The following is a 19,568-nucleotide window of genomic DNA, read 5'->3' on the forward strand; positions in this document are numbered from 1 at the left end:
TGAAGGTTACCGTGACCCTGGCAAGCTTGAAAGTGCACTCCGAGGTTGTTGCCTTAGGAGCCTTCCAAATGAATCACTTGTGGGCTGTAACATTGAAGAGCTCGGAAGCCGTCAACAAACTGCTAATAGCTGCAACAATTACTGTGAAAGGTCGCCGCTGCCGTGCCTAGTGGTTGATCCCAACAACCAAGGCATACGCCTTAAGATGCACTGGGTCGTCCATGACGTAAACGACGAAGAAGTACGCCAGGCCTTATTGCCGTGCGGCGAAGTTACGGTAGTTTCACGAGAGCACTGGCACGCGCAGTGCGAGGCAGGCAAGGGCTCCACTACGCGTCTGGTGAACCTCAAGTTGAAGCCGGGTGCTACAAGTGAAGATATCCCGCGCCAGTTGCGTGTCACCGGGGAGCCTGCTTTATTAGATGTGCCTGGAAGGCCACCGCTTTGTTTGCGCTGCCAGGGAAAAGGCCACGTTCGCAGCGAGTGCCGGGTGCCACGAAGCTCGCGCTGCAAACGTTTCTGTCATGATGAAAGTCAGTGCGCGCCTACATACACCAACGTCACAGGGCCCTTTAAGAATACTGATTCTTCTGAGCTCGTCATGAACGAGGCAGAAGCTGAGGAAGCGGCGGCAGCAGAAAGCGCAGAGTTTAAACCACAAGCAGCGCCCGCGGCCATGGTCCTCCCCCCCCTTGCAGCGGGTCGTTACTTCGTTACCCAGCGAACAGCAGTCACCGCAAGAAAGGCAGTCTGACCTGGCACCTGTCAAAAGAAGCCAAGGATGACTCAGCAGCAATGACGGACCTCAACGCACCGAGCGCAATGGAGACCGATGTGACTACACCGTCGAATAAGCGGGTGCACATCGAGAGGGTGAAAGTCGACGACCTGAGTGGTTGCCTGAATGCCGAGAAGCGGCCTGCGAAAGCGGCACCGGTACGATGTTCACCATTCAGGCCGAAGCCCATCGTTCCCCCAGATAAACGCGATGCGGACACGGCGCCGAAATAGGCGCTGGGGCATGCACTTCACGGGTGCCTGTAGAACATGTTGCGTAAGACTTTCAAGGTCATGAAGGCAATGGATTTCCGCGCGCGCAACCTTCCGTCGAAGAAGGTGCAGGTATGCCAGAAAGAACACTGCAAGGAATAGCCGATTGCACTGAAACGAATGCTGTGCCGTCATGTACAGCGGTGAGCGCTGTGCGATCCATTTGCTCATCACATAATATGCACGGTAAAACTGAAAAGCCAATGCGAGTACTCACACTGAATGTCAGTGGCTTAGCTGTTTGGAGAAGGCAGTACCAAGTTAGCCGCCTGTTTTTGCAAAATGACTTGGATCCAGTCGCCGTGCAAGAAACTAAAATCGAAAGTGAGGAGCAGAAAGCCCGCATGGTGGCACCTATGGAACGCGCTACAATATTCCTATTTGTCATGCTGTGGGCACATCTGGTGGTTGCGCGATATTAATTTCTAATAACATAGGCATCTCAGAGGTTAGCATTGTTTTCTAGGAAGCAGGACGCTTGCTTAATATAGGCTTTCTTATTTTCTGGTCAGCCATGGAGAGTGGTCTGTGTTTATGCACCGAATAGCGAGACTGAGCGCGTAGCCTCCTTCGAAAGAATCGAGTGTTATTTGCAGGGCTGGAAACGTATTGTTATGCTTGATTTTAATTGTGTGCTGATGGCAGAGGACAGAGCTAAACTGTTATCTTGCCGCGACAAAAGTGAAAATGTACTGGATGCGCTAATCCACGAGAATGATTTGGAGGACCTGGGCTGGCTGCTATCGAATGGAAATCGGCCCGTGTTCCCGCACTTCCATCGTGGAAGCATTGTGCGGCTCCATAAAGTGTACGCCACGGTTGACTTTGTGAGCATGTGCACTAAGTATGAAGTAAAGCATGTCTCGATTAGTGATCACAGTCTTGTAAGGGTCACACTTGGTGGCAAGAAAAAGAAAATGCAATTCAGCTGGCAGTTATGGAAGTTTAATGTTACGCTACTGGGTGACGAGATATTTAAGGAAGTATTACAGAAAAAAAATTGAACGCATGGCCGGCATTGCAGCAAAGTCACGTGCGGCTGAATGGGACCAATTGAAGAACGGAGTCAAATTGATACCTATCGAAAGGGGAACACTGCTGAGTCATAAAGAAGAAAACGAGGAATTGCAACGCCAGCTTGACATTGTTACGTGAAGATGAAGCCGAATACTATTTACAATTTATTTACAGGGAAGCTCACGGAGGTCAAAATGGCGGCGGTATACCAAGCTGGCACACACGCCATCTTCGTCCTCCTCAGTGCAGCCTCACTGTGGCGGCTGTTCCGTAGAATCACCCCCGGCTGTAGAAGGACCGTCCTGGTGCTTAATCTACACATCCGCGGTGAAAGGTGTGTGGTATGGTTGTAGTCTTGCCACGTCAACGATGTCACAGATGGTGATGACACTCAGAGATTAGCGCGGATGATTTCATATGTGACATCGGTCACTTGTCTTAGCACACGGTAAGGGCCAGTGTAGCGCGACAGCAGCTTTTCGGAAAGGCCCACACGTCGAACGGGTGACCAGAGAAGCACCCGAGAACCCGAAGAAAAGCGCGCGTCATGATGGTGGCAATCATAGAGGCACCTCTGATGCTCCTGTGAGGTCTCGAAATGGGTGCGGGCGAGCTGGCGCGCGTGGTCGGGGTGTGCGATCGCGTCGCGGGCGTATTCAGTGGCGGAACGTGTGGCCGAGGGCAGCAAAGTGTCCAAGGGCAACACGGGTTCTCGGCCATATAGGAGATAGAATGGGGAATAGCCGGCGGTTTCGTGATGCGATGAATTATACGCGAACGTCACATATGGTAAGTGAAGATCCCAGTCCTGGTGGCCGGTCCCAACGTACTTCGAAATCATGTTGGTGATGGTCTGGTTGAGGCACTTCGTGAGGCCGTTGGTCTGTGTGCGGTAGGATGTGCTGAACTTGTGCTTTGTCGAGCAGGAGCGGAGGATGTCCTCGACGACTGCCGACAGAAAGCTGCGGCCACGTTCAGTTAGTAATTGGCGTGGAGCACCATGCACTAAAATGATGTCATAGAGCAGAAAGTCCGCAACGTCAGTAGTGCAACTTGTCGGGAGGGCTCTGTTGATTGCGTACCGCATAGAATAATCGGTAGCGACGGGACCTATTTATTTCCGGAGCCTCAGAGAGGAAATGGTCCAAGACGGTCTAGAACAACACCGAAAAAGGGTTCGGGCGGGATGCGATCGGCTGGACACATCCAGCTGAAGGTGTGGAGGGCTTCTTCCGGCGATGACAGGGCTCACAAGCGGCAACGTAGCGCCGCACGGAGCGGGCGAGACCCGGCCAAAAGAATCGACGGCGTACACGGTCGTATGTGCGCGAGACGACCAAGTGTCCAGCCAAGGGAGCATCGTGAAGTTGCTGGAGGACAGTCGAACGCAGGTCGATGGAATGACGAGCAGAAGGTAAAGGCCGTGTGGAACAAAATTGCGGCGGTATAATGTCCCCTCCTTAAGGAGAAACATACGGTGAGAGGCGTCGCCAGGAGTTGATTCTAGACGGTCGACGAGGGCTCGTAAATAAGGATCGCGCCGTTGCTCGTTGCCGATTTGAACCAACTGGGACACAGAGAAAACGCAAGCGATGGCGTCCGCATCAGCCGGTTCGTCAATGGGGTAGCGGAAAAAACAGTCGGCATCCTGGTGCAAGCGTCCCTTCTTATATACCACGGAGAAGGTATATTCTTGCAGGCGTAACGCCCAGCGAGCGAGTCGTCCCGTGGAGTCCTTGAGCGACGATAGCCAGCACAGAGTGTGGAGATCAGTTATAACACAGAAGGGGCGTCCGTACAAGTTTGGACGAAATTTCGCAACAGCCCATACAAAAGCGAGGCACTCGCGCTCTGTGATTGAATAATTGCACTCGGCAATTGATAGAAGTCGGCTGGCATAGGCTCTAACGCGATCATGTCCAAGCTGGCGCTGTGCTAACGCTGCTCCTATGCCGTGACCACTGGCATCAATTAGAACTTCCGTTGAGGTAGACGGGTCAAAGTAGGCCGAAATTGTAGGCGTGGTAAGGAGAGTAGTCAGCAGCGAAAAAGATGCGGCATCGTCAGGACCCTAAGAAAAAGGGGCGTCTTTCTTCAAGAGGTCGGTAAGAGGACGTACGACGGTTGCAAAATCCTTCACAAAGCGTCGCAAATAAGAGCACAGCCATACGAAACTACGAGCGTCCTTGGTAGACTTCGGAACTGGAAAATTCCTAACGGCGCGAATTTCGTCCGGATCGGGTCGCACGCCTATGGGGTCTACGAGGTGTCCAAGGACGGCGATTTGGCGGTGAGCGAAATGATATTTTGACGAGTTGAACTGGAGACCGATGCGGCGGAACACGTCAAGAGTCGCTGAAAGATGGTCTAGATGCGTGTCGAATGTGGGCGAATAAACGATGACGTCGTCCAGATAGCACAAACAGGTGGACCACTTGAACCGCTGAAGCAAAAAGCCCATCATTCGTTCGAAGGTGGCGGGTGCGTTACAGAGACCGAAATGCATCACCTTGAACTGATAAAGGCTGTCAGGGGTAACAAATGCAGTCTTCTCTTGGTCCATGTCGTCGACGGATATCCGCCAGTTGCCAGACCGTAAGTTTATAGAAGAAAAATAGGCGGCACGGTAGAGGCAGTCTAGAGCGTCATCAATACGTGGGAAAGGGTACACGTCCTTTTCTGTGATTTTGTTCTGGTGGCGATAATCTACACATAAGTGCCCCGTTTCATCCTTCTTTTTGGCAAGTACGACGGGAGATGCCCAGGGACTACAGGAAGGCTCGATAATGTCCTTTGCAAGCATCTTTTTAACTTCCTGTTGGATAACAGCTCGTCCCGACGTAGAAACACGATATGGACGTCGGTGAATAGGGTTCGCATCGCCAGTATTTATGCGATGGGTCACGACGTACGTTTGACCTAAGGATTTATTGTCAAACTCAAAACTGTCGCGATAGCCTTCAAGAACGCGGCAAAGAGCTTCAGCTTGAGCAGGTAAGGTGAGAGGAAACCATCTTCTTAATGTCGACGGCAGTACGAGTGCTATGACGTCACGGTGTGGGCTGAGCTGTAACGATCTTCCACTGTGAATGGCTCGACCTGATCTTCCTGCAAAGCGCTAATTATAGCCAAGGAGATCCCCTGAGGTAGAACTTGCGTGGTTAGCGCGAAATCGACAAGTGGAAGGCAGTTGCGGTTGCCAGTAATTTTCAGCACAGTGTGTGGCATGGTAACACCATGTGTAAGCATAACGGCCGCAATTGGTGCGTCCACGTAATTGCCATCAGGTACAGCTGGTGAGGACAACACGTCGATGTGTGTCACAGAGTGAAGCGGTAGGCGAATAAAATCCATGCAGGTCAGATTGCTTAGAGGCAAGTCCACTGGGTCGGCAAGAAGAGGCAAGTCAAGGCGAAGTGAGCTGGCTGAACAGACAATGAGGGCAGAATAATTGGCAAGAAAATCCAGACCGAGAATGAGTTCGTGAGGGCAATGCTCGATGACGGTGCGTCTCTCAGCAATGGTGACTCGGGCAGAACACATGCCAACAATAGCGACAGTCCCTCCGTCGGCGACTTGTAAAACTCTGTTCGGGGCAGGCGTCAGAATTTTCTTGAGCCGACGGCGAAGAGCAGCACTCATAATGGACACATGCGCCCAGGTGTCAATCAACGCGCACACAGGAAGATTGCCGACGAGAACGTACAAAAGATTCTTGTTCATGGGTAAGGTGAAGCGAGGATTTCTTGCCAATGTCACCAATGCAGCTTCACCTCCAGAAGCTGCACTGTCTAGTTTTCCGGTCCTGGGTGCGGCGAATAGGTCGGAGAAGGAGCACGGCGTGACGGGGGCGAGCGAGATTGGCGGCGGGACGGGGAAGGCGAGCGGGAGTACCGGGTTCGTGTCAAAGGTGTCGCAGGGTCAGATGATGGAGCGGGCATAGAAGGGGCGAAGGAAAAGGATGCACTAGAGGGGCGAGGGGGGTAATCAGGATAATAGCGCGTCGGAGAAGTCCAGCGGCAGTGGCGAGCGACATGTCCAATGCGTCGGCAGTTAAAACAGATCGGCTTGTCGTCCACGGTTCACCATTTTGAGGGGTTGTGCTGTCCATAAGAGGAGTAAGAAGAGCGCGGTGGGGACGTGCGTGGAGACAAAGGTTCCGAGCGTACGGAACGAATGGATTGCAGGCCGACGTTGGACAACTCTTCACGGACAACGGCCTTGATCAAGGAGATTGTCATCGGAGAATGTTCAGGTAACGGGAATGAAGGGGCCGCCGGTTGTGCCGCTTCGACCTCACGACAAATGTTGCGGGTCGAGTTGTCACATCGCGACGGCTGGTGAAAGAGGTCGTCACAGGATGACGTAGCAGCTGTGTTGGGAAGTCGCGTGATGTGCTGGGATACCCGGCGGCTTTAGCATGCTCGAGATGGCGGTACTGCTTGAGGATGGTATCGATGCTGGTGACGCTAGTAAACACCAGTAAATTGAAGGCATCGTCAGCAATGCATTTGACGACGTGATTATCCTTATCGTCCTCAGTCATGTTCTGGTCAACCTTGGCACAAAGGGCCAAGACATCGAGAATGTACGACACGTAGGACTCGGTCGACGTCTGTAAACGTGGGGCAAGGGCTTTCTTGGCATTGAATTGTCGACCAAACGGATTGCCAAAAAGGTCGCGTAGCTTGTCTTTGAAGAAATCCCAGCTCGAGATCTCCTCTTCGTGAGTCTGGAACAACGCCAATGGAGCTCCGTCGAGGTAGAGAAGTACGTGGACAAGCATATTAGTCGGATCCCACCTGTGACTGGTGCTGACACGTTAGTATAAGCGGAGCCAGTCGTCAACATCTGGACTGCAGACTCCGTTGAAAACACAAGAATATCGAAGTGGGGAAACGGCGACGTAGGTCGCGGCTGCAGGTGGAGACGCTTGCGTAGATGAAGTGCCGCCAGCGGGAGCCGATGTTGCCTTGTCGCCGTTGCGACCACTGCGAAGCTCCATGACGGGTACAGGGAACGTCCACCTCCACCAAATTAATGTTACGTGAAGCTGAAGCCGAATAATATTTACAATATATTTACAGGGAAGCTCACAGAGGCCAAAATGGCAACGCTAAATCAAGCCGGCACACACATCGTCTTCGTCCTTCTCAGTGCAGCCACACTGCGGCGGCTGTTTCACAGAAATATTGTGATCAGCGTGAAAGCCTCAAATCCCGGCAAATACCGTTAGGACATCCGTCAAGTTAAGGGCGAGCTTGAGGCTCTGGACGTCGAAAAGTATCGATCAGCAGAAGTAAGGTCGCGAGCTAAGAAGATGTGGATGGGGGAAACTCCTAATAAGCGCGCATTGTGTAACGAATGGAGATACGCGACACAAAATAAAATCCGTGAGATTTCGCATCTGAACAATGATACCAAAGACATTAACGAAATTGAACGTGCATTTGTCGAGCACTATGAGGACCTTATAGGTGTAACAAAAAGTGGGAGCATTCCGCTAGGACAGGATACCCTTGTTTTAATGCCAAGGTTAGATGATGATACACCAGCGCTTTCGGAGAAATCCGTTAGCGTAGACGAAACAATACAGGCGATATCTGAACTAACTCAGGGGAAGACACCTGGGCCAGACGGCCTCGATGCCGCATTCTGCAAAGCTTGTACCGTTGAACTGGCACCCATTTTACATGGAGTCATCACAGAGGCGTACGAAACAAGTGAATGTTGCTCTCTTTCCGTGCTGCTCACGTGGTGCTGATTCCTAAATTTGACGACCACGCTAAGCTACTATCTGTGGGCGCGTACCGTCCGATAACGCTCACAAACATCGACTACAAAGTTTATACGAAAGTGTTAGCAAAACGACTGCAGAGCATCATCAAATTTTTTGTCCGACGACACCAAACATGTGGCATAAAAAGTCGCTCTATCTGTACAAATGTTCATGTAGCTCGTAGTATTATTGGGTGCTGTGACATTTTTGGCTGTCGGGTAGCTATATTGCTGCTGGACTTAGCAAAGGCCGTGTGTCGTATGAAGCTCTTTTTTGTATTCTTAAACATGTTAACATATGCACATTAATAATCGATAGCCTAAAATGATATACAAGGACTGTATGGTAACGATCGTGCTGAATAAGACACTAAATTATAACATTAAACTCAGGTCATCACTGAGGCAAGGTTGTCTATTGTCACCTCTGCTCTTTAGAATTTATTTAGAGCCTTTCCGTTTATCCCTAATAAGCAACAGGGAAATCAATGGTTATATGCTTGAATCATCTAATGTTAATGTACTTGCATATGCTGATGCCATCGCAATATTTTGTACAGATCACCAAAGTGTAATATAGGCGATAAGCGATGCTAAAAGATATTGCAGGCAAAGCGGCTGCGAGATCAATTGGAGCAAGATTATCCGGTTTTGGCACTGAAGCTGGGACACCACACCGTCTGTCTTTGCAAATTTACAATGGACCATGTCTCCTTCGAAATATTTGGGTGTGCCGCTTGAGCACTACGAGAGTACCGCGCAATACTGGGAGGATGAGACCTCGCTTGTAAAAGAGAAAACCGGAGGATGGAAAGGTCGAGAGTGATCAATGTTTGCAAAGGCAACTGTCTGTAATTTATGTTTATTTGCCAAAGTGCGGTATGTCATGCAATTTTTGTCGATGACCCGTGTGAATTTACAGAAAATGCACAGAGTATTTGCTGTTTTTATCTGGGGTTCTACTTGGGAAAGGGTCAGCCGAACTAACTTGTTTCGTCCTGTTCGAGATGGTGGTCTTTGATTGTCGCATTTGTTCTCACTAGAGATTGTTTCTCGTTTTGTCTTCTTACGAGAACAAAATGATTCATTCTTGCGTACGATGATTCAGGTCCGTTTGAAAAACGTTCTCCCTGAACTTATTGTGTCTTGAGCACATCCTGCAAACTATCGGCTTAAAGGCTACTTGCGCGAGGTAGTCGACTCCCTTCGAATACTGAAACCTCGGTTTTCACTGCAGTCCCTGATGGCAGTAACACGACAGAAACTTTACAAGGAGTTATTTGAAGTTATGCTGCCAGTGCCCTTGTACCGAATGAAATACTATGGAGGCCCTGGATAAGATGTTTTAAAAAGAGTTAAAAGGATGCCAGTGCGAGCAAGCGTAAATTCGTTCTTTGAATTACACACATCTACTCTTCTGGTGCAAACATGGATTGCCGACAAAGGAATATTTGTACCATATACGACAAATAGCGTGCTATGTAACAAACCGGAGGCCATTGAGCAGGCCTTCATTCGGTGCTGGGATGCAATATTGTATTGCGACGTCTTGCAAAGAAATCTTATAAAGCAACTGCCAATCAACAGCACAGGGTATGCGTTTCCCGCAGATTACGCCCCTTCGAGTCGCCGCTATGGCTCAGGGGTAGAGCACTGGTCTTGTAAACCAGGGGTCGTGAGTTCAATCCTCACTGGTGGCAGTGCATACTTTTTCTAGTCACATATTTTATCTGCGTGTAATGCAAGTGCTACATAGGTGAACCGTTTTTGGACCACTTGCAGTGGCCGCTATAGCTCAGTTTTCTGAGAGACCAAAGCGATGTTTTTTTGCGCACTGTTCTACACATGAGACTGTGGAATTATATCCCGGAATATATTGGTGTCGTCAAACGCAGATACGCGTGGAATACTGACGAGTTTTTGGAGCGAAATAGTATCCGCATATCAAGTACTGAAGCCATGATTTTACTTGGAATGCCTGATCACAGTTTCACGCAAACAGTTGTACAAAGATCTAGTTGATGTTTTCTTCACCGATACCGTTGCACCGCTCCATCTATCAACTGGGACCAGATCGACATGTTTTAAAATGAGTTCGAAAAATGCCAGTGAGAGCGTCATGTAAATCTTTCTTTTTCCAAGCGCACACAGTCACGCTCGCTGTAAAAGCGTGGCTTCAAAGTAAACGTATCTTTGTCCCGTGGGGATTACACTGCTTGATATTTCAGAAGGCCGAAATGATAGAGCGCATCTTTTCGGACTGTCCCGATGCTGTTTTCCTGTGGGACATTCTTAAGTGGATATTTCAGAAAAATTTGCCAGTATCACCGTTTGGTACGCCATTCTTGCCATGTCTCGATCCAGATGAAATATCATGCGACATGTTTATGTTACTGTGTTTGCAAAGTGTGCGGAAAACGAGGGTGGCAGTCAGAAATGCGAATATGAACGCACGATCGGCCATTCAAAATTTCACTGAGAACTGTGTGTACATACCCAATGTTCTCAATGTCCAGAGTAACCTACCAGTTTGGATACCTCTTCTTGATAATCTGTCTTCTCTGAAGCCATTTTAGCTTCCCACTCCAGCGACGAAAGGCTCACGCGTCTTTTATTCTACTTGTAAGAGTGCATATATGAGTTCTATGTTTGGAAGTGCCAAACCGATAATGACGAAAAAAAAAGCCGCTATAGCTCAGTTGTACAGCGCTGGTCTTGTAAACCAGGGGTCGTGAGTGCAATCCTCACTGGTGGCATTGCATACTTTTTCTATTCACATATTTTATCTGCGTATAATGCAAGCGCTACATAGCTGAACGTATTGTGCGCCACTTCGAGTCGCCGCTATAGCTCAGTGGTAGAGCACTGGTCTTGTAAACGAGGAGTCGTGAGTTTAAATCTCACTGGTGGCTGTGGATGCTTCTTTTATTCACATACTTTATCTGAGTGTAATGCAAGTGCTACATAACTGAACCGTTGTGCGCCACTTCGCGTCGCCGCTATAGCTCAGAGGTAGAGCACTGGTCTTGCAAACCAGAGGTCGTGAGTTCAATCCTCACTGGTGGCAGTGCATACTATATCTATTCATATATTTTGCCTGCGTGTAATTCAAGTGCTACATAGCTGAACGATGTTGTGCGCCACTTCGAATTGCCGCTATAGCGGGGATTCTACTTCCGGCTACCGTACGGTGCGCTCGCGGAATGTCTTGCTCCTCAGGGACGGTTTCAGCATCCCAGCTGGTTCGCGGCATCAGGCTGAACGATACGACATTGCTGGAATACCAGATCATTTTACCGCAGTTGCCTTCAGGAACGACCGCTATGACTGCTATTTTTGTACGCTGATGTAAATACAAGGCCTTACGGTGTGGAACATTTCCGAGTTGCTTTAGACCGTCTGCAGCTCATGCCGTAAGTTGTGGCCCTAGGGGCGCGTCAAATGAATCACGTCTGGGCGATAACATTTAAAGACAGGAAAGCCAAGCAGAAGATTTTGACAGCCCCAGCCCTCAGTGTTAAGGAGCAGCGCTATGTTGTGATAGACTCCTGCAACCAAGACATCAGGATAAAGCTGTATGGGCTTCTGCACACCACACCCGACGAAGACATGAGAACTGCCCTGGCGCAATACGGCACTAATAGCGATATATCGAGGGAGAAGTGGCGTGTGGCAGGCTGTAATGACAAGGGTTCCCACACGCGCCTAGTCTCGTGGCGCCTGAAGGCTGGCTACACCGAGGAAGACCTGCCACACCAACTCCACATCGGTGAAGACCATGCACTAGTGCACGTACCAGGGAGACCGCCGCTGTGCCTCCGGTGCCACGGCACGGGTCACATACGGCGCTAGTGCAGAGTTCCACGCTGCGGTCTCCGCCGTCGCTATGGCCACGACGAGACCCAATGTGTGCGTATCTACGCCAACGTAACATTGTCTGGTAGAAATGACGCCGTGAACGACGGGGGTGGGGATGCATCAAGCTCTGGCGGCAAGCTATTAACGCAACCTTCTTTTAAGAACGCTGAAGGAAAGGACGACAGCGAGGACAGAAAAGCCAACGATCAACAAGAAACAGCAGAAGATCATAAAGTCTCGGATAACACAAGCGTTCCTGCGACCGCCATGAAAACCCATGAGTTCGAACCTAACAAGGAAGACGCCGACAAAGACGGAGGCAAAAGCGGCACTTCAGCTGTCTCAAACAGGCCGCGTGAACGGAATGAAGATGTCGGCAAGCGAGGCAACGACTGCACTGGTGAGCCACACCTGAAGACACCAGTAATCAGAAGAAGTTCGTTTAAAGTAAAACCCAACGTGCCACCAGACTGAAGGACGGGACCGACAGTGGCCCCGCGTTAGCGGGGCCACTGTCGGTTCCGTCTTTTGCTACCCGCTAGCCCGCTACCCAACCCCGCTAGCCATCCTCAGTAACGGCTAGCTGGGTTGCTGACCGGAATAGCACTTGACGGTTGAACTAGGGTCGGACGAGCAGCGCTGTGTGTCGGCAACGTTTGCCGCCAAGGAACATGCTTCGGCCTCATTTAACACAGCAAGGCCACGTCTTGTAGAGCGGTGTGAGACTGTTAGTCTGAGTCCCGGAATTGTGAATCTATTGCCCTGCGGTCGGCTTGACGCCTCGCATTCAATGTTTTCTATGTTAGCGTCAACGCTTCGGATAGGTACGCTGAATGAAAGAGGGCTAACGGCAAGAAAGCGACAATTACAGTTAAAGCGACTGTTAACTGAAAATTTTATCGACATCTTAGCGTTACAAGAATAAAAAATTGAGAGACAGGAGCAGGCTGACCGCATGTTTGATAATTATAAATATTCTAATCTCTGTGTATGTCATGCCATTGGAAAGTCGGGAGGATGTGTCATCGTTTTAAAACGTAATGGTATTATTCAATAAAGTGTCAGAACTTCTCAAGTTGGCAGATTAGCACTTTGTGATTTTTCTCTGCATGTTAAAAAATGGCGAAATATTTGTGTATACGCACATAATACATGTGCTGACAGAAAATGCTTTTTCGATTATGTACCTATTTTCGTAAAGTGTGGCAGAATTGCCGCGTTACTTGGTGACTTCAACTGCATTTGCATGCCTGAAGACACGGGCATTAATAATCCAGTTCGTGACAAAAGTGCACTACAGCTTCGAGCTTTAACAGGCGACTGTGACCTTGTGGACGTTGGTGATCTTCACGGAAAACATACGCACTTCACACACTTTCAGCTTCAAAGCTACGCTAGATTCGATCGCGTGTACATTTCCCAAATGATGTTGGCTTTTCGTAGCAGCTACACCAAGGTCGATTCAAATAGGTCGCGAAGCTTCGGGCGAAAAGCGGTTCAGTACAGATTGTCACCGACATCAGCATGGGGGGTTATGGGAGCAGCGATTGAAGCGCGACTATGTTTGGAGGGAACAAACATTGGGAAAGAAAAACGCGTTTTTTAATTCAAACGAGACACACTTAGATTCATTCAACGAAAATAAAATTCCTAGTCATTTTTATATATTCGTGACGAGTTAAGAAAATACAAGTTTAATTTTGTTATTATTAATAAATGCATTTCTTTTCAGCGCCCATCGTTACAGGGGGCGTTGACGCCACTATCTCTCGCAATGCAATGCACGTCTTGAAATGGGCAGAAAGGCGCACTGGTAAAGTTCACCTGTTGAAATACGCCCCCCTCACAGTTTTTGCTTTCTTGCTTATCGAAGTTTGTCTGAATTTGGTGACGCGGGTAGCTTCATCGCTTCTTAATCTGTTCAGTTAAAAGGAGTGGGTTACGACCGCCAGATAATTGTGTAGTTGTTTTCGTGAGACTGCGCTGGCCGACGGGCTTGGCATCCGACAATAGGATCAGCACTCTACACCTAACGCTTTCGTCGGCCTCCAAAGAAAGTATGTTCTGTGCAGGGATGCGATTTCGACAACCGTACGGCTGGCCTCTTCCTGCGTCGCTTTCCACGCTGAAAGCTCGAAAGGCCCATCAAGTCGAATGACGGGGCATTTGAATATATAGCTCCAAAGGAAGGACAACAAAACAAATTTCGCGCCTTCGAAAACAAAATGACGTCACTTCTGCTTTTAACGGACATGGCGTCACATTATTTTTCTTCCGCCGGAAGTGTTCCCACCACATACAGATGGCGCTAAGCCCCATGAACCGCCGATGGACCGCCATGTTTTGAACGTATGGGCTCCTATGGAAGCTTTGCTACCAGGTATATTTACCTTGGCTACACAGTGAAACACGTTAGCTTTAGTGACCACAGTCTTGTAATGTTCCAAGTAGTTCATAAAAGAAAAACAAGTGCGTTTAATTGGGACCTGTGGAAGGTAAACGAAACGTTTGTTAAACTGGTGAGCCAAAAGTGCGAGGAAGCTCTGAATAATGATACCACAAGCTTTACCGCGGTTCGGGAGAATTTTAAAACTGAAGTAAAAATGTGGGCAATTGAGAGGTCAAGCATCCTACGATACAAAGAAAAACAAAAAGAAATCGGGCTACAAGCCACACTGGACTGTCTTTTAAATGCCGATAGCACGATAGCCGGATTGTTCAGAAAATAAGTTAAAGAAGTGATGGAGTGCATTACTGAGGAAAGATATAAAGGCGCCGTGTTAAGGGCACGTGCGGAACGGTTCTTGGTGGGAGAAACACCCACCAAACGCACGCTAGCTGAAGAAAAGAAGTATGCTACCGAAAAGGAGATAAAAGAACTACGCTATCGTGGCATGGCTTCGTCGGACCAGAAGGTAATCAAAATAGCTTTCCTTGAACAATATCGGAGCTTGTGGGGCCGCGAAGCAGAAGTGCAAGATCCTTTCGTAAAAGATTTTCTGTCACTTATGCCCAAACTGGATGAGGACGTTAAAATTGGTCTTGAAAGGCCAATTGCAATAGAAGAAATTCAGAAAGCGATTGATGACCTCAGTAACGGCAAGACACCTGGACCAGATGGCATCAGGGCTGCCTTTTATAAGTTTCTCAAAATAGAAATTTCGGAAATGCTTCACCGTACCATAACGGAGGCATATGACGTTAAACAAATGCCCATGTCTTATAGGAAAAGCCACATTATACTTGTACCAAAAACTGAAGACGCTGAAAGATTGCAGTCGGTGGAAAATTCTAGGCCCATAATTTTCTCAAATATGGATTGCAAAGTGTATATTAAGTTTATGGCAAAAATACTTTAAACAATAATTACCGATATTGTTGGTGCACACCAAACGTGTGTAATAAAAGCAAGAAGTATCTTTAACAATATTCATAGGACGAGAACAATTTTAGAGTTCTGTGATGCGTCATGTGGCCGTATAGACATGATTCAGTTAGATTTGGAAAAATGATTTGACAGGATGTGTCATAACATAGTTTTTGCCTTGCTGGATTACGTAAATGTAGGAGCGGTAATAAGAGACAGTGTTAAAATGGCATACAAAAATTGTCAGGCTAAAATCGTAATTAACAGGAAGCGCAGCGAACATATAGCCGTGCGTTCTAGTGTCCGTCGAGGACGTCCCGCTTCAGCCTTGCTGTTTGCAATTTATTTAGACCCCTTTTGTTTAAGAGTGTTGAGCAATGAAAAAATAACGGTTACCAGTTTTTAACGCATTAAAATGATGTCGCGATTCTTGTGTAAATACAGAGAGCATACAAGAGGCATTTCCTAGGTGTACTTTGTGGCGAAAAATACCTTTCTCGAAAAGGGACAGAAGAAAGGGAGACCGTGAAGCGCCAAACTACCAACTGTTTAATGACAGCCTGAACAAACGTGTACAAGAAAACATAACTTCCGCTCATGCGCAGGGAGCCAAAGCGTCACAGAACAACATGGTCATGATAACATACTTTGGATGAAGCACATTTCTGCGGAATATAATACTATAGATGTATCGCTTACACAATCAGACCCTTTCTTTTTAATATAAAACGCTTCCAACAAGTGCCTTGCAGTTTGGTTCCTACTTTTGCCAAGAATCAATGCTTGTTCAAAGCATGGCGTACAACGACAGGCTTTACAGTGCGCAGGAAGATGCGCGTTGTCACACTTGCCGATGCTATCAGCGTGCTCCTTCAGTCTGTCATTAATACAACGTCCCGTTTGTCCGACGGATGACTTGCCGCAATCTAGGGGTATCTCGTAGACCACCCCTTCAACGCAGTCCCTGATATGTTTGGCGTGCTGCTTCTGGTAGCCCCGAGGCCTCTCGCATGTGATCCGCGGGCACAATTGAGCTAACTTGTGGGCAGCCGAAAAGACAACCGGAATGCCGTATCGGGTAGCAACCTCCTTGAGATTATGGCTCACACGGTGCACATAAGGTAATACTTCTGGTTTTACTCGCTCCCTTTCCTTCGAGTGCATTTTCCCACTCGCAGGAACTATGATATGGATATAATTGAACATGCTCTTCGGAACGGAGGAAGCCTAAAAGCAGTGAAGAAGAAACCAAGAATAGGCAATAATCAAATATGTGCGTTAAGAGACAATGCCGGCACTATCATTACTGATATGGATGAGATAGTTCAAGTGGTTGAGGAGTTCTATAGAGATTTATACAGTAGCAGTAGCACCGTGTGAGCCAGTACAGTACCAGTAGCACCCACGACGATAATGTGAGTGAGAATATTCTAGTGGAATTTGAAATCCCATAAGTAACGCCGGAATATGTAAAGAACGCCTTGGGAGTTATGCAAAGGGGGAAGGCCGCTGGGGAGGATCTGGTAACAGCAGATTTGTTGAAAGATGGTGGGCACATCATTCTAGAAAAACTGGCCACCCTGTATACACAATGCCTCATGACCTCGAGCGTACCGGAATCTTGGAAGAACACTAACATAATCCTAATCCATAAGAAAGGGGATGCCAAAGACTTCAAAAATTATAGACTGATCAGCTTACAGTCCGTTGAATACAAAGTATTTACTAAGGTAATCGCAAATAGAATCAGTAACACCTTAGACTTTTGTCAACAAAAGGACCAGGCAGGATTCCGTATAGGCTACTCAAGAATAGACCATATTCACACTATCAATCAGGTGATAGAGAAATGTGCGGAATATAACCAACCCTTATATATAGCTTTCATTGATTACGAAAAAGCGTTTGATTCGGCCGAAACCTGAGCAGTCTTGGAGGCACTGCGGAATCAGGGTGTAGGCGAGCCATATGTAAATATACTGAAAGATATCTATAGCGGCTCCACAGCCACCGTAGTCCTCCATAAAGAAAGCAACAAAATCTCAATAAAGAATGGTGTCAGGCAGGGAGATACGATCTCTACAATGCTATTCACAGCGTGTTTAGAGGAGGTATTCAGAGATTTGGATTGGGAAGAATTGGGGATAAAAGTTATTGGAGAAAACCTTAGTAACTTGAGATTCGCTAATGATATTGTCTTGCTTAGTACCTTAGGGGACCGATTGCAATGCATGCTCACTGACCTGGAGAGGCAAAGCAGCAGGGTGGGTCTAAAAATTAATCTGCAGAAAACTAAAGCAATGTTTAACCGTCTCGGAAAAGAACAGCAGTTTACGATTGGTAGCGAGGCACTGGAAGTGGTAAGGGAGTACATCAACATAGGGCAGGTAGTGACCACGGATCCGGATCATGAGACTGAAATAATCAGAATAAAAATGGGTTGGGGTGCGTTAGGCAGGCATTCTGAAATCATGAACAGCAGGTTGCCACTATCCCTCAAGAGAAAAGCATATAACAGCTGTGTCTTACCAGCACTCACGTATGGGGCAGAAACCTGGAGGCATACGAAAAGGGTTCTGCTTATATTGAGGACGACGCAACGAGCTATGGAAAGAAGAATGATGGGTGTAACGTTAAGGGATAAGAAAAGAGCAGATTAGGTGAGGGATCAAACTTGAGTTAATGACATCTTAGTTCAAATCAAGAAAAAGAAATGGGTATGGACAGGACATGTAATGAGGAGGGAAGATAACCGATGGTCATTGAGGGTTACGGACTGGATTCCAAGGGAAGGGAAGTGTAGCAGGGGGCGGCATAAAGTTAGGTGGGCGGATGAGATTAAGAAGTTTGCAGGGAAAACATTGCCACAATTAGTACATGACCGGGGTAACTTGAGAAGTATGGGACAGGCCTTTGCCCTGCAGTGGGCGTAGCCAGGCTGATGATGATGATGATGTAGCGGCGAAAGGATTTTTGAAAGGAGTTGTTTATGGTGCTCGTTTTCTGTAAGTGCATTTTTCTATAGTATATTTGTCATCAGTAAGCAAAAAAACAATTGTATAAAGATTTAGTAGACGTGCTAAGCCCTGTACCTTTATATCGTGCAAAGTATGCATTAGGACGCGAATAGGATGTACTGAAACACGTTAAAAAATGCCTGTTAGAGGGTCAACTAACACATTTTTCTTACTGCACATTGGCACGCTCCCTGTTAAACCATGGTTAAAAGAAAAAGGTATGTATCTCCTTTGGGGTGTAAATTGTTTAATATGTAACAAGCCGGAAACAATTGAACATATCTTCTTAGATTGCTCTGATTCAATTTTCTTTGGGGACGTCCTACAGAGGATGCTTAAAAAGGATTTCCCGCTAACGCCATTCAGAAATCGGTTCTTGCCATTTGCCCAAATAGTGCACGTTCCATGTTATGTCATGATGTTGGTTACAAAGCACAGTGCCTGGAAAACAAGAATTGATTTCAGACCCGAGCATGCGGATCCCGATCCAGCCAAGAAATATTTTGCTGAAAGTATTTCTTATGTTAGAGATGTGTTAAAGGCTCTTAACCAGTCACCTTAATGGCTGCCCATGATCGAAAAGTTATTGGAGCTTAAACCTTACTAACCAAGCTACACTGGACGAGATAAATGTCCCGTTTTTTAACATGTATCAACATGTGTCAAGTTATGTTGATTTCCGAGATACCAATTTTTTTGTGACGTATAATTGACAAAATTCCGGAATAAAGAAAAGAAAGCCACTATAGCTCAGTGGTAGAGCACTGGTCTTGTAATCCAGGGGTCATGAGTTCAATCCTCACTAGTGGCAGTGCATACTTTTTATATTCACATATTTTATCTGAGTCTAATTCAAGCGCTACATAGCTGAACCGTTTTGACGCAACTTCTTGACGCCGCTATAGCTCAGATTTTTTCCACTTCCAACCACCGAGCGTGACAGACGTGTATGTCTTGGGCTCCATAGGAGCGGCTTCACCGGCCCAAACGGGCCGCGGTAACAGGGTATCTGCCTCGGACGAGTACCAAGTTGTTTTGCCTAGTCTGGCAACAAGGCGTTTTGTTTTCAATACGGTTTTCCTACACTGTGATGTCAGGGCCTGCCCATACTGCATGGAAGATTTTCACGATGCGCTCGCTCAGTTGTCGCTCCTGATGGAAGTGGCTGCTCTTGGGGCTTACGGACGACGACGACGACGCTGACAGAGTGCATGCGCCTCGTATGGGCTCCGTATATTTCAAACTCTTGTGGCCAAACAATCACCGCTGGACTCAAACTAACGTCGGAACCGGTTTCCGGAAGTGGTCAGCTACCGAACAAGACCAGTCCCGACGCCAGGGACCCAGGACAAGGGTTTCTACGACCACAAGATTGCTAACCCTAACAAGATCTTCAGCTGCTCCGTCTGGCCGAGAAACAGGTGCGCCGCAGCTACGAAGGTGCGCGGCGTCGCTACCGCAGTCCCGGCTCCCGAGGACTT

General features: G+C 47.8%; 5 non-coding genes across 5 annotated transcripts; all 5 read left to right on the plus strand.

Annotated features, from left to right (window-relative positions):
• Nucleotides 1–9,473: 9,473 nt before the first annotated feature.
• Nucleotides 9,474–9,545, plus strand: TRNAT-UGU (transfer RNA threonine (anticodon UGU)). The gene has a single exon. It is a non-coding gene; the product is annotated as a tRNA-Thr (tRNA).
• Nucleotides 9,546–10,529: 984 nt separating this feature from the next.
• Nucleotides 10,530–10,601, plus strand: TRNAT-UGU (transfer RNA threonine (anticodon UGU)). Its single transcript has one exon. It is a non-coding gene; the product is annotated as a tRNA-Thr (tRNA).
• Nucleotides 10,602–10,685: 84 nt separating this feature from the next.
• On the plus strand, nt 10,686–10,757 carry TRNAT-UGU (transfer RNA threonine (anticodon UGU)). The gene has a single exon. It is a non-coding gene; the product is annotated as a tRNA-Thr (tRNA).
• Nucleotides 10,758–10,840: 83 nt separating this feature from the next.
• TRNAA-UGC (transfer RNA alanine (anticodon UGC)) lies at nt 10,841–10,912 on the plus strand. Its single transcript has one exon. It is a non-coding gene; the product is annotated as a tRNA-Ala (tRNA).
• A 7,914-nt stretch (nt 10,913–18,826) lies between these two features.
• Nucleotides 18,827–18,898, plus strand: TRNAT-UGU (transfer RNA threonine (anticodon UGU)). Its single transcript has one exon. It is a non-coding gene; the product is annotated as a tRNA-Thr (tRNA).
• The last annotated feature ends 670 nt before the right edge of the window (nt 18,899–19,568 follow it).

This window comes from Dermacentor variabilis, chromosome 7, assembly GCF_050947875.1.
Source record: "Dermacentor variabilis isolate Ectoservices chromosome 7, ASM5094787v1, whole genome shotgun sequence".
NCBI classification, from domain to species: domain Eukaryota; kingdom Metazoa; phylum Arthropoda; class Arachnida; order Ixodida; family Ixodidae; genus Dermacentor; species Dermacentor variabilis.